Source organism: Struthio camelus, chromosome 12 (genome assembly GCF_040807025.1).
Source record: "Struthio camelus isolate bStrCam1 chromosome 12, bStrCam1.hap1, whole genome shotgun sequence".
NCBI classification, from domain to species: Eukaryota; Metazoa; Chordata; class Aves; order Struthioniformes; family Struthionidae; genus Struthio; species Struthio camelus.
In genome coordinates this window covers 19,822,300-19,836,373 of record NC_090953.1, presented here as the reverse complement: position 1 = coordinate 19,836,373, position 14,074 = coordinate 19,822,300, and the positions used below count along the sequence as shown (strand labels likewise).

General features: G+C 39.9%; 1 long non-coding RNA gene across 2 annotated transcripts in view; it reads left to right on the top strand.

Moving 5' to 3' along the window:
* The first annotated feature begins 309 nt into the window (after positions 1–309).
* LOC104148338 (uncharacterized) overlaps positions 310–14,074 on the top strand; it is a 280,102-nt gene continuing 266,337 nt past the window's right edge. For both annotated transcript variants that reach the window (XR_011143618.1, XR_011143616.1), the window contains exon 1: positions 310–449. This is a non-coding gene — a long non-coding RNA (uncharacterized lncRNA). The remainder of the gene's footprint in view (positions 450–14,074) is intronic.

Below are 14,074 nucleotides of genomic sequence, written 5' to 3'. Positions count from 1 at the left end.
GGGCGACGGTTGGGCTGAGGCGGGGGGTGCGGGGCGTGGTCGTCGGTTGGGCTGAGGCGGCAGGGGGAGCGAGGGCGACGGTTGGGCTGAGGCGGGGGGTGCGGGGCGTGGTCGTCGGTTGGGCTGAGGCGGCAGGGGGGAGCGAGGGCGACGGTTGGGCTGAGGCGGGGGGTGCGGGGCGTGGTCGTCGGTTGGGCTGAGGCGGCAGGGGGGAGCGAGGGCGACGGTTGGGCTGAGGCGGGGCGTGGTCGTCGGGCTGAGGCGGGGCGGGGTGAGGTGGGGGGGCAGGGCGTGGTCATCGGTTGGGCTGAGGCGGGGCGGGGTGAGGGCAACGGTTGGGCTGAGGGGGCTTCTGGAAGGTTCTGCAGGCTGTTGTCCATCAGTGCCGGTGGCACGCCACTTCTGGCAGCTTCTGCAGCATCCTGGCGACGGTGCTGGGCCCTTCTCAGGTAAAGGGATTTCGAACTGTCCAAAACGCAGCTGAGAGCTGTATGGGGGCTGTAGGGTCCCCTTATACCAGTGTCGCTGTGTTGGGGTGCTCTGGGACCTGTTTCCCCTCTGTGGTGATGGGTGTTTCAGTCTTTCACAGCCAAGTAAGCTCACCCAGCATAAAGAATGCTTCTGGTCTTAGCTGTAGTTATTTCCTGTCGTTGTTAAAAAGTCATGCCCAAATTGAGGAAAAAGTTGTGAAGAGCAGACCTTTCTGTCATGAATGTTGCCTTTGGGCCCTCATGCGTGAAGGCCAAGAGGAGCAGCTGTCTCCGTGCAAAGCCCAAACCTGGATGCTCTTTGGGTGCTCATGTGTCCATGTGCTGCCTAGCATAGGGCTTGGGCGCTACTGTAATATTTACGTTAAATATTACAGTGATAAGAGAAACTAATTTCTCATTTCCCAGCTGTTGTTTCTTTGGAAATATAGGACCCGCAGTAATTGTCAGCTGTTTTCCCTCAGACATTACCTGATTTGTAGCCCTGTTTCAAAGGCTGATCTACTCCTAGGAGATAATTTTAAGGCTTTTAATCAACCCTTCGTAAAAGAAACGAGAGGCAAACAGTAGCCTGTTTCATGTTGCTATTACAGTGGTGAGACGTCTTGCTGAAGTATTATTGGCTTTACGCAGTAAAGAGTATTTGGTGTGAAAACGTGGCAGTCAATAAAATGTTGGTAGCTTAAATGCACAAATGATACCATTTTTCAGGAGCAGCTCCAATTTAATGCCTGATGGAGCAGTGTCATTCACACCTGTTTACAAAATGCCTCTCTGTCCAGATCTGTACATTTAAAAACTATTGCTGAGATAGCAAATCACTCTTTGAATCTAATTAAGTAAGTCATCTCTATAAACTTTGCTTGCTTAAATGTGCCCTATAAAAGAAATCAAACAGCAGGCATTTTTCCAGTCAGTGGCATGAACAACTAGAATTTGATGGCTAGCGTGCTCTGCCTCGCTGTTACAGCATATTCAAAATTGCAGGCACTCTTTCTTGGGGATTTCTATCTAAGTGGTTAAAAGCAAAGTTGAATAAACCTGCATGATATTAAAGCCCAGGACAATTTTCTCTGAATGTGGAGTAGAAAGCAGATTAGTCTCCTGTAGAATCTATAGAAGCTTTTTTTTTTTTCTCTCTTTTGAAAAAGCTGAAATGTGTCTAGTCCAAACATCTTTATGTAATTCAAGCTGGTTGGTTGGTTGGTTTTTTGTTTTATTTTGTTTTTTTACCATTCTCCTTTTTATAGTGTGGGCTTATTGGAGTTCCGGACCGGGACAAATCTGTAAGCTCTGGTGTTGATCCTGTCATTTGATTGCAGGCTCACTAACACACAAGGCAGATCTCTGTCCATGTACGTATATTGCAAGAATCGGGTCTTCTGGACTTTGAAAGTCAGAAATACCTGGAAGAAAGATGCTTGGCAGTGTTGCAACATTTTACTAGGTCTTCCCTACCTGGCAAGACAAATACATGATAAAAAGGAAAAAAGCAAACTTTCTGTTGATAATGACATGATTTAGACTGTTATTCTAAGACCTGTTTACCTCAAGAAGAAGAAAACATGTATTTAAAACGCACCTCCACAGATCTTTGCTATCCCACGAACGTTTGAAGAAAGGATCTGGTTTTGTTTTTTTCTGGTCAGTTCTTGATTTAGGCTACTGTGTTTGCTTTCTGGAGGTCCCATTCCAATGATGCATGAGACAGCAAATGGTTTTGCAGTTTTCCCGTGGTATTTTGCATTTCATTGGCACAGCTTCTTTGAATATCCCAAATTACACAACAGGCAGGAGCGGTAGGATGTAACTGGATTAATGCTGTTCCCTTATCAGACTTGCTCTATAACACAGACATCGGAGTAGCCCTGGAGAAGTACACCTTTGGGCAAGTACAGACCTAAACATCTACTGAGAAGGTCGTGATGTTTCTAGCATGGACATAGGTGGTTTTTCACAGTGTATATCTAATGCTGTGCATTTGCAGGGCTTTACTCTTTCTTATACAGAATTTCCTTCCTTACACATGTCTAATTCAGAGTAAAATTGCTAAACACTTGCAAATATGGAATATCGGTTAGACCTGACCTACACTATGCTGTGTTAGATCTTGATGCAAAGAATCCTAGTTCTGTGATTTGTGACTCAATTTGCAAAGCATCTGAACAGCTTACAAAACCAAATACTTTATTATTGCAGTGTGTTGATGTAGAGAAATGCGAGCTGTTTTGCAAGTGAGAAATTGAGATTTAGAATGGATTAATTAAAAGTAATTGTAGTTCAGTCAAGAATCAAGCCAAGATTTACATCCCACTAAAGGAAAGTTTCTTATGAAATAAAAGCTTTTTTTTTTTTTTTTTTAAATACTTGATTTTAAAATACCTTTTCATTAATATGGAAAAAAGTATGTAACATTTTACTTCTAGACTGGGTAATGCTAGGGAAGGGCCAGGTTTTCTGCTCTCTATGTACTGCTATGACTGCCTCTAAAGCCCTTTCCTCAAGTTTAATTTTTCCTCACTGCGATGAGGGGTGATGAGCCCCACAGAAGCACCAGACAGAAGCAGATTTGGTTTTTTTTCTATTCATATTCTGTTCCTTCTACAGACAGATAACTGTGTATGAATAATATACAATATTTTGGCTCCAAAGCTTGGTATTTTCAAGGCTTTTTGCGATGTGATGCGTTAACAGACAAATAACTTAATTGCAACTTGTCCGTTATTTAAGTTCCACTGTTGGTGATGCTTGCGCACTGTTGGCAACTGCTCACGAGAGGGAGCTCAGAGAAAGCTTCAAGTATTCCTGCAGTTACAAAAAAAAAAAAAAAACCCGTGTGTGTGTGTGTGTGTGTGTATGTATATGCATATCTGTGTATCTTGAACTCTGCTTTCTCCAAACATTTACATTCCCTTTACGTTCAGAGTTAGGACTCTAAACCTTCATGTCAAAAATACAGTTTGATCTTCAGTGTTTTTTCCTGGACCTGTAAATAGGCTCTTTTTGCTGGAATACGTGATAATTGCTCTCTGGTAAATTTTTGGCTGAGGAAACCCAAATAATTCCTTATATACTAACCACATTATGAATTTTCAAAAAGAAAAGGTTTTTTATAAATAACTTTCCAAAGAATGGGTGAATAATGACAATAACTATAAAAGAATTCTCTCTTCTTTCTTTAACATGAGGTATTTTTAATTGTGAAATCGTCTACTGCTTCCTGATTTAAAACAGGTACTCGGAAAAGTTACTTATTCTCGTTTTCTCTGTGGAAAATTAAATACATCCCTATATCTTTTGCTATTTTCATATTAGCACTTCAGAATTGTTAGTAGTGGCGCACCCTTTGCATTTTCACTGTCTTTGCTGATAATAAGACACGTGCCATCAAAATAGCTTTTCTAAAGGAGATATTTCCAATTGTTTGTGTACAAAGGTTTTTTTTTCCCCTCGTTCAGCCTGACATGTTAGCATTCAGGGAAGGTTTTAAAATTTTTAATAGAGAAAAAATTAATTAGGTGAAATGACCTGCTAATGTTCAGGTTATATATTTTTAGTGTCATAATGAGAGGAAAAAAAAAGAGACGACACTCATTGAGCAGCTTCTTTTCTTAGTATGGCTTATTTAAGGACCCGTTTAATGCTTAATAGAAAATTCATGTCTTGTTACTTAAGAAGGCTGATTGGAAAGAATATATATGGGTATGTTAATTGTGGAACAGAGTATATTGCTTGTGAATTCCTGATGTAATAGCTATTGAATAATCTGGCCAACCCTCCACTCCCCTCATGCTAAGTCTTCTAGCAGACCGTTGTATACCTATTTATTTTGAGGTAATGGTTTACTTATAAGATGAAAACAAGTTTTAAAGCGTTTGAGAACGTTTCTAAACATAAACAGAACATGTTAAGTATTGCAAGATAATACATATTTCTTGTAATTGCACATTGAAGTGAATAAATCAGGATGAATTATCTGCTCTAAAATGGTCGTCTGATTGTTGAATTTGATGCTCCATGAAAGAGAGAGGCTTACACTGAAGTAACTCTACTACTATTTGATTTTAAAACAAATGCAAACAAATTTTTGTCAAAAATCCTTTTGTTTTAGAATGCATTAAAGAAGGGTAAATATTTTGGGAAATCTATTTTTAAAAAATTTATAACAAAAATATTAAATGAGTATTACTTTGCAGGCTTTCTGTGATTACACAGTTCAATAGATATTTATTTCTGAAACAGTACTGCAGTTAACTTACTGCAAATATATTTAATAATGATGTCCTTAAATAGGTCAGTAAAGCAACAATTGCCATTGTGCAGAATAGGGAATTTAAATTCTTTTCCACTTTTCTTTTTCTTCCCCGTTCCCAAAAATGCTGTTAGGAGCATTGTAGTTCTATTACAGATTTGTAATGTGAACTCTAAATTCTGAATTTCCATCCTTACTGTGGAAAGGTTTTTTTGTAGGTAGGGAAATAGAAAATAGGTTGTATTGTATAGTGGTTCTGGACCATGTATAAATCCTAATGTTGTTGCAAATGGAGGATTACAGGTGAATTTTTCTCTGGTCCTTTGCAAACTTGTGGATTGGAAATGTGTTTAGAATTACAAATTTTTCATATGTTGGTCTTTTACCCTTTATAGTAAAGGATTTTTCTTTAGTAAGGGCTTTGGGGTAAATCAAGGTGAGAAGAGGCTAATGTAAACTTATAATTATGTCTGGGGCAGAGGAAGACCTGCCTGTGTGCGTGGGTTTTCTTGTTGTTTGAAGTTTTTTTGTTTTGTTGGGGGGGGGGAAATCTCACCAAAACAACTGTTTTTGTTTTCTGTTTGCATTTAGCTATCACATGCTGAATGTTTCAAATGAGTGGATGGGCCAGTTTTCTTCCTTTTCCTGTTCCTCTTCTGTCTTGGGCTAATTTATTTTACTGTGACAAGAGAATGAGGTTGGCTTGTCAGTTCAAGACCTGCATGGATGACAAGCTGTATTTGTATATATGTGTGTGTGTGTGTGTGTCATGTGGAAGAAAATGAAAACCTAATAAGGTGGGATTTGGCTTTTTTGGTTGTTCCCCTACCCCCGTTTCAATTGCTGCACACAAAAGAGAGGCCTGTGAAGAGAAATCAGAAGAGCAGTTATTTCAGAATTAAGCTGCTGTATACATAATTGGTGGCGATACTAATGCAGCGTTTTAAAACAAGTTATTGGAGCTGGGTAGGAGTCAAAAAGCTCAAAATAATGAACTACAATGAACTTAACTGATGAACTGACAAAATACTCGGAGGCTGCCTGTGTGTGCATGAGGCGAGAACTCACTCAGCAGCACAGAGCAGGGGAAGGGAAGCTGCGATCCGTTTTCCTCTCTCTCTCTCTTTTTAAATGGTCCAAGTTGCATATGTTTTGGATTAGTAAAGGCCAAAGCTTAGAAAACACCTTGTCATTAGATGAATGAACTACAGAGATGCCTCTTGATTGTCTATAAGAAATTAATTTTAAGAGGACCTAAAACTAGAGAAGTAGCAGACACATATGGAATGACATGGTTAAATACTAGAAAGAAAAGGGAATTTTGTGCGTAATTTATCAAACAAACGAAACCTGTGAGGTGGAAGACTAATACTGTGATCCTTGGTGGGATGTGTCTGTTAAGCTGTAAGAGCCTGCCTGAGCCCTCCAAGTATGTGAGGTGCTTGGCTTGAGTTGTCTATAAATTTAGGTCTGGATCTTCTGTCTTCAATGCAGAGTATTAGGCACTTCAAAATTTTGAAAGATCTAGACTTGTCATTTTTAGCAATGGCAATCAGATGACTACATACCTTTGGATAGCTGAGTCTTGCAATGTATGCCTGCCTCCTAACCAGGTCTTTACTGTGTTTTGAAGTTCTGCAGGCCCTTCAGCTAGGACAGTGCTCCATTGACCTCATTTTGATGTGTACGGGGATTAAACCAGAACGAAACACTCTGAAACCAAAATGTGCTCTCACAAGGATTTTCACAGGCTAAATACAGGTGTGCAGATCTTGTGTACAGCTACCTCTCAAGTGCTCTGTGCAATACCTTTTATTACTTCTAATCCCATTGATGTCACTGGCAACTGTAAGAATGTCTCCTGAAAGCACGTGCAGAATCGGACCCAAGAGTAGCTGACTTTCAAGCAGCTGAAACAGGCTGACGTTCTCTCACTGTTACCAATGCATGCTTGATTAGAGAGAGCCATTTCTGTCCTGTAAATAGTTGTGTCTCACTCAGAAACAAGAGTCACTTTCTCTCATTGCTGGCAGGCTAAAGACCTGTTTATAACTACCATGAATTGAGGAACCACATTAAATGTTCCTGCTATGATTTTTTTTTGATATTTGATAAGCAAGAAAATAATTGCTTTCCCCTTACCTCTAGTCTCTAAACTTCACTGCAGATAGCAGACATTTTAGATGAGAATGTATTCAATGGTGTGTTGCCTTCTCCAAAATCAAGCGTGAAATAGTACATGACAGAGTTGCGAATAAAAATGGTCCACTCCCAGCTGTGTGACCAACTATGATCCTTTTGAGGGGGGGAGGCTCTAACCTAGACTCTGCACTTCTACAGTATTTCTGCGTCATATTGCTTATTCTAATTTCTCTGAAGGATGAATTAACCTTCCAGTCTCAGGGTTAGCACCTTAACAATTATTATGTATAGTCAAATGCAACTTGTTGGTCAGTCCAGAGCTCCTCTAAAACTGAACAGAAATAACAAGGCCTTATTTTAGAAAAAATGATAACTAAAAGGATCATATGACTCCTCACCAATTAAAAGTAGACATGAATTGCCTTTCAAAATGCTCTTTCCCCCCACCCCAACAAAATTATAATACTGGCTACCATTTTTTACATTTTCTTAGTGTGGTCGTGATTGCACATTGTAAAGCAGTCTTACTAGGATATGCTGTTCTCAGTTTAATTATTTTGGACTCATTGTTAGAAGGAAAAAAATCCTGTGGGACAGATCTCTCTGCGGTTCCCCCGTTGTCCTTCATCTACTGTGTGACATTAAGTCATTTAGCTTACCCGTGCCTCAGTTTCCCTTTTAAATTAGAGATGATTTTCTTCTTCCTGTAATTTTAAAAAAAAAAAAAATCTGTCTTACGTAAATCTTGATACATATAACTTATTAAAATAGGTGATGAGCTGTTTTCCGTAATATTTTCTGTTCCCAGTTTCAGTTCGTCATGGCTGATGACTATTAATGATTGAATCTCAGCTCAAATGCTGCCTGGGAAATATTTTGAAGGATTGATCCAGTTTTCATAGCCTGTATATTTAAACTTATTTTCCCATGTGGCCGAGTGCTTTCACAGTTGTCTGAGCTGCAGATCTTGGACTTACGTTGCCTTAGGACAGTATGTGTCTCTGAAAACTTGAGACCTGGCACCTGAGAATGAGTAAGCTCTCCAGGCTGGAACATATGGGGGAAGTTTGTGTTGTGATGGGAGGTCTGTCCTGCCTGGCCTGCGATGTCTGGCCCAACAGGGCTCTTTGGCCTGTCTGCAGGCTTTGGCAAGTCTGCTGTCAGTGGTTCTGGGTGACTGGCTATGGCTCTGATATAAAATAATTGCATGCTCTGCTGTTTGTCCCCAAATTGATAGACCATAAAATTTGTAGAATTTTTTCAGACCCGTTGTCCCCCTTGCTTGTCTTTCATCCACATATAGCCTGGTAGCTGGAGACCTTAGCTTTGCGTTTCTGCTGCCTTCCTGCTCTTTCTGAAGTACCTTCATCTCGCTCTTCCCCCCCCCCCCCACCCAAATGATTCTTCTAATTTTCCTCTCCTTAACTTATGTGGAAGAAAAATCAGGATGATTTTTAGATCAGAGCCCTGATCTAAAACCCAGGGAAGTCAGCCAAGAAGGCTAATAACAGATTATGATGTTTTGGGATAAGATGCTCAGAAAAGAGGGGTTAGGGAACCAATTTTGCCTTCCACAACAAATGCTATACCAGGTCATTGAAAAAAGAGCTCAGCTTTGCATTAGTGTATAGATTTGCCGTTAGGACATTAAGAGGGTCATTAGACTGATTCAAATTCAGTGTCACATTTTCCAGATGGGCTTTCTTGGTATTAGTGGCGCTAGTGTATTCACAGTGAATTGCAGGAAGAGTGTCAAACAGTTGTCAGGGTAGCTACTGCTGAAACCTCTGCTTGACTCAACTTAAAATTTATTGTCATTTAGTGAAAATATTGGTGAGAACATAACCTTTTGTAATGTTTAATGTTTTATTGGCTATAAAAGAAAAAATATAGAGTAAAGGGAAGTAAAATAGTATTTTGTTAGGTCAGGCGCTAGATTTATGCTTCTACTTACTGATAGAATAATCAGTGGGTCATAAAGATCAGACTGCCTGCCTCCTATCTCTTCCTTTGTGTGTGTGTGTGTGTGTGTATTCAACAAGCCCCTCTTTGTAGTAGTTAGGCCCGTGGGAGCTCACCAAAACACCAGGCCCCTTTTGTCCAAAGGTATTAAATTAGCTGTTTAGATAAGAAGGTAGTGGATATTTCTGTTTCAGACATTAAGGATAGGACTAAATAGGGTAGGATACTTGACATGTGCAAATGGGGCACTTGCTCACAAGGGACACTCAGCTGTGTTGCGAGCTAATGCACGCAAAACTTAAGTAAGTTGTGCATCAGCATTTGGTGGGGAGTAATAAGCAAGTAGGGAGATCTTGACTGTTCAGATTAAAAAGGAGCGATAATGCATGGTTCTGCCCTGTTTCACAATATATTTAGCCTGCTTTTGTTCCAAAGTATTAATAGGGTAAGTAATCAAAGTCTGAAGGCCTCTCTCAAAAACAGCAACACGTTGAGATTGACACATTAGTGCATTTGTCATTAAATTGATAATTCACATGCTGTCGATGAACCTGGTAAGTTCCCATGATTGATCTCAGAGGAAATGAGAACTGAATGTGGCCCCATAAGGGAACTCTTTTTAGTAAAGTAGGGCACAGTGGCAGAGACATAGGCGAGCGGCATCTTTGTCACACCATAACTGTCCAGTAGGGGTACAGAAAATTTCATGCCCTGTGGAAATGAACAGTTTGCTTTCCGTAAGTAGCAGATTCAGGCGGGCTTGTATGACCCGGGCTTGTAGGACTTTGGTCATTCTATTGGTATCTTTTGGAAGGGGCAATGTTTGTTGGATTAAGGCTTTGTTCCAAACTGTCCTGTTAAAGCAGCTTTCTCCGAGGGTAGGATTCAGCCTAAAGATTTGTTCCAATTAATTTAATTGAGTAAAGCCTCCATGAATATGCCAGTCTTAATCATGACTAGGGTAGATAGTGCTTAGTGTTAGTGCTCTTATGTTTTGTTTTGTTAATTAAATGAACTGTGCGAGGACCGGGAACCTGCTTTGCCTCTTGAAATCAGAGGTTTGTTTTTCCTTCAGGTCAGTTTTCCCCTCTTCCTTTCTCTTCTTGGCCCCTTCTTTCTGCCCTTCAGTAGGAAAAACAAACAAAAGCTCCCTTTTACCCTCTGCAAAATCCGTAGTGTTGTGCAAGAACTCACATACTTGAAATTCAAAATATTAAGTGGAAAAAAATATTAGCTGGAATTGTTTACGTCTGTCGTTCCTTCCGTATGTATAAGGTGGTCCATTCTTACATTTCTAGGAACGCAGAAAGGTATTTTTTGATTCAAGTTTTATTCTTGCTTACCCTCACTAACATAATGCCTGCAAGCAAAAACAGCTGAAATCCTACCAGTAGCAGGAAGATACTGGTTATGCACTTTTCTCTAAATCATTTGTGCTCTGAAGGAATGTCTAGCTGCGTTCTCAGCCAAAAATGTGGACAGTTGTACAGATTCAGGATTGCGCTTGATCTGGGGTATGAAATTTGACTGTACTTCAGGGCTTTCTTTTAAAATGAAGGAATGTCCTGCATGCATAGCTCACAAGACTGGCGGTATGGCGAAAATATATTAAGAACAATATTTTACACCTTTCTATTCTGTCTTTTATCCCAAGAGATCCCAGAGAGCTTCAATAACTACAGTGGAACCTGCTTTTAATGACAAGGAGTGAAGGAGTGACAGGCCTCAATTGTTTCAGCACATTTCAGTGAGATTCCTCCCCCCCCACCCCCCCATTACAGTGATTCATTTCTCCGTCTGTGACGGCTGGGTAGGGGGAAGATAGCTGTATCTGAGGAGGTTTATCACTTTGCGAATCTACTGGTATCCCCATGAGGCAGAAATAAAGAATTTTTTTGTCTGTAGCTTAGGCATAGTAGCACATAAGCATGCTCTCTGTGGATGCACTGTTCTGAGGGGATCTGATCCTTATGGAGTCCCTTTATCTCTGCCAAACTTCCTTGCTTCTGCAAGGATGATGTGACCTGCTCCTGCTCTTAAAGTGAAGTTGATTTGCTCCTGGTGTAGTGAATTGTCTTTGACAGTTCACGCAGACGTACACTCTGCTGAAATTCACTCATCAGCTTAGTGGAACAAAACACCCTATGCGTCGTAGTGGAAGGGGGAACTTGAAGTCCTCTTTATGCATGTGGTTTGATGGGGCAGGCAACCTAAACGGCCTTCTCTCCCTGTCACTAACTGCCACCTGTCTGTTTGCTTCTAAAGAAAATACAAAGAGATTTCTGTCTAATAGTGTTCCTAGGTCAGGTCAATTATGGTTTCCTTGCAGCGTTAACTCCTTGGCTTGTGGAGCCTCTTGATTCTAATCTACTTAGAAACTGCACTGGTTAAATGTGAACTTGGGTCACAGGAGAGGAAGGAGATCTTAGAACTGAGCCACCCAAGTGCTGCTCTGTTTGGCTCTCAACATTTTCAGTTGCTACTAAGGACCACAAGATCCGTTTTAAAGGCCAGTCCCACTAATGAAATATGACATTTCTATTAAATATGTAAAACCAGCCAATTGTCAAGTACATACAACATACAGCAAAGACAGCTGAGCAGTACTGCTTGGCTGCAGGCAGGGATTTGCGAAGTCTACAAAAAAAATCCCGCAAGGAATCGCGACAGTCTGCATTGCAATACACCAACTTCTGCAGATGTGCACTGTACTTTTCATCTTCCTTCCTTATACCTACATGAAAGGATCATTTGGAGGGGCAGATGTTGGCCTCACACCAATTCTAAATAATGGATGGCACCAGCATTTATATTCTTTTTTTGTGGAGCCAGTTTGTGTGTCATCTTATTGGCTCCTAGAGCCCAAGGAAATATGATTTGGAGCCAACTCTGGTTCCATGGCTCTTGTTTGCCTAGCTCAGGAAAAGCCATGGCTGTTTCATATAGGCCATCTGGCTCTCTTGAATGTGCTTATTAGTAATAGTGGAGGTGGGTCTATTAGCTTGGGACGGGAACTCAGAAACAGATGCTTTGTTTATGTGTAAAATATGGCCTCAAGCCAAAGCGCTAATCATGATTGCCTCTGAAGTGGTTCTAATCATCTGTATGAGACTGCATCGGCTCTTGTGTTGTTTGTACAAGCTGGTAGTTTAGAGGTGTTGTGTACAAGATATTTGTAGTCATAATTTTTCCAAACAGGTTAAGGCAAACATTATGAGAGTCAGCATATTAATGCGCTGTGTTTCAAATTAGAATTATAAACACACTTTCCTCATTGGAGGCCTAATCTGCTAGGAAGAAGCCAGATGTTTACTGATGACACCATTATTTAGAAGGACCTATCAAACTAAAACAAATTGTTGTTGTTTGACTGGAGGAAAGCCTAGTTTTATGCATCAGCTTAGTAAAACTGCCTTGAGCTGAAAGCGACTGAAGTAGTTTTTGTTCTTCAGGCAGCAGGCCAAACATGAACGCCAACAGATCTGCAGGTTCTTCTTACTGGCTTTAGCAATCATATTATACAGCAAAAAGGGGTGTGCCTACATATGAATATTCAGTATGAATAAAATAAAATAGGAGAAACACCAAAATGAGTGGTAGTAGGGTTTTGGCTTGTTTTCACCTGAAAATGATTCTTAGGCTGAGCAACAGACTAAATTACTCTTTAAGATTTCAGTTAACATTGAAAAAGAGAAAATAAAGCTAGAAAACATTGCAAAAAATGGAAAATGTAAACACATTCTGTTCAATTCTCCTTTTTTTTCTAAATTAGTCCTAATTTGATGCATTTCTGAAAGGTGGAAATTGTAACTGGCTAATGTGCATGAATAGTTAAGATTATAGTCTCCCTTCTGCATAGCTTAGGAATGGTTTTATTCATAAATGCTTTCATGTATTTTGAAACGGTGTTTTTGTGATTAAAAATGTGACAGTAACAGGCTGTTCGGCTTGATCCCTTCAGCTTTATTCCAAACATCTGATTCCATGCCTCCTTTCCTAATAGAAGTTTGTGGTAAAGGCAGCTATCTGAATCTATCTTAAGATCCTGAGTATATTTTTACTTCAATGTTATCAGTCTCTTGATAGAAAGTATTCTCATCTTTAAATAGCTTTGCATCAAAGCAGCTTTACTTATTTTTTCTTTTATTTTTTTTCCTCCATTATTCTTTCCCATTTTGGTAAGCTGAATAACTAACGGTGTGCTTTGGTCTTGTATGTAACACCAGATTCTAAAAATAACTTAAGCTCATGCTTATTATATTGAACTCTTATCTTCTCATGAGTGATTCTTTTTTGCTGAAGAGATGAGCTTCCAAAAATGCTTAAAACTTGCGCTAAAATGTTGCTGTGCCAAATAAAGGCCGTTGTTCCCTACAAGAAGAAAAAGTAAGATAATTGCCTCATGATCCTAGTCGTCTAAAGATGAGCTGGAATATTCAAGATAGGTGCCACCCTTGGTTAATATACGTCTTTCTGTCTGTAGATATATAAACTGATACTTGGGGTGCAGTCTGTTTTTGGTTAATAGTTCTACAAGCCCATCAATCTCTGTTGAAACCTGTCCGCATCTGTGCGTGACTGTGTTTGAATTGTCGATCTACAAAATGGGGTATTCATAATACCATGAAATACAGAGTCAAAATTAGTTTACTGTATTAGGGGAACTGATGTTACTGGAAGTGACCTGTCTAATAGAGATACCCCAGTTGCTACTGTTATTTGCATGCAGTACAGATACAACTAGTGCCTTTGATTTAAAAAAGTGATCTGAAAGCTGAATTTTAGCTATAGCTATTTTTAATAAATAGTGAGTTGAAGCTTCTTGGGATGCTAGGTGGCATGTAAGAGAAAACAGTGAGTATGCAGTGGAACAGAATCTAGCATCATAGAACTGCATCTCTTGTTAATTGAACATTGTACTCTTTTTTTTTTTTTTTTTTACTCACCTCAATTGCAAAAAATATATAAAGGTGGGGTACGTTACAACACTCCTATCATCTTTTTAATAGAAGAGTATTATAGAACTGAGCGTTCTCAGTTCTCTCACTGAAATCTTCTTAAAGATTTGGACTTGCAGGAAAGCATGATAGTTCTGAGCCAAGGCTGCCAGCATTACGAGCATACTTGTAATGTAGTCCTTTTGTGGCAGCCCATGGAATGTGCAAAAATAACTCCTGGTTCAAAATCACCTCTACCGTCCCAGAGTGTAGAAGCTTAATTGGTAGAAATC